Below are 1,131 nucleotides of genomic sequence, written 5' to 3'. Positions count from 1 at the left end.
GCCAAAGTTTTGCAAGTAACAAACAATGCGGTGAGGAGTCATTTACAAATCTGTAATACAGAAACGCACAGCCCATTGGAACACAACGAAGCATCACTGTGTATGTGACCTCCCTTGTCCCCGGCCCTTTACTAAATTAAGCCATCCTGGTGAACCACTAGCATTTGCCATGTCTTTTAAAAATTAAAGAGAATGATGGGCGCGTATGCTATGCAGGGCAGAAGAAAGCGTCCTGTCAGGGGCTAGGAGTAGACTGGAACACTGGGACAGGAAGTCTCAAGGCTGTGTTCAGGTTTCACTTCGGAGTTTCGCTTTAGGAGACAAAAATAGCTTCAGAAAATATACCCTGTGCCCACACTGGCAAGGAGTGACCATTCTCACGTTGCCCTCAATATGAGGGAGCATGTGAAGCCCCTTTCCTTGGAACACCCCTCCCCCTTTCTGTCTAAGCAGAGGACAGTGTGCAGGCCCGGTCCCAGCCCTGTGGTGAGGTGGTGAGGGCCTCCGAGGTCCGGCAGGTGCTGGGTGACCGGCAAGCTCGTGGCTAGCACGAAGTAAGTAAGGCATTTCCCTCCTCTACCCAAGTCCGGTTCACTTTTTCAGGAGCAACTTGGCGAAGTCAGCATTGGACATCTTGGGCACCTCACTGGCTGCTGAGGTGGTGACGGCTGGTGGAAGGAAGGTCCATTCTCAGCGTGGGCAGCCATGGTGCTTGGGTGCTGCAGGGCCCGAGGCAGGAGCGAGAGCTGGGTCCGCCCTTCCCCCCGCGCTCCCTAGATCTGCCTCAGCAGCATTGGGCTGCCTGGCGCTTTCCTTGGCTCTGGCTTTTCTGGAGCCCTCCTCTGAGGGGGATTGCTGGTGGCCACTTTGATGACGTTCTCCTTGATAGTCATGCCGTCCATCTTCAGGACAGCCTGAGACACCTGGGATTCATCTTCATACTCCACATGAGCCAAGCCCTTGGGTTTTCCCGCCCGGTTGGTAACCAGCTGGAGGTCCTTCACAGTGCCATGAACTTTACAGATTTCCTCCACCTCCTCTTTCGTGCAGGAGAAAGGCAGGCCCGAGATGAAGAGCTTGTGCTTCTCCAGGGCAGTGCTGTACCTGAACACCTTAAAATCGGGATTTTTG

At 54.0% G+C, this 1,131-nt stretch overlaps 1 pseudogene; it reads right to left on the bottom strand.

The window, feature by feature from the left end:
* Positions 1-591: 591 nt before the first annotated feature.
* Positions 592-1,131, bottom strand: part of LOC102859349 — a 7,315-nt pseudogene continuing 6,775 nt past the window's right edge.

This window comes from Elephantulus edwardii, unplaced genomic scaffold (assembly GCF_000299155.1).
Source record: "Elephantulus edwardii isolate Elephantulus edwardi_28Jun2011 unplaced genomic scaffold, EleEdw1.0 scaffold00012, whole genome shotgun sequence".
NCBI lineage: Eukaryota > Metazoa > Chordata > Mammalia > Macroscelidea > Macroscelididae > Elephantulus > Elephantulus edwardii.
The sequence above is the reverse complement of the archived record's forward strand: the minus strand, read 5'-3'. Positions and strand labels throughout refer to the sequence as shown.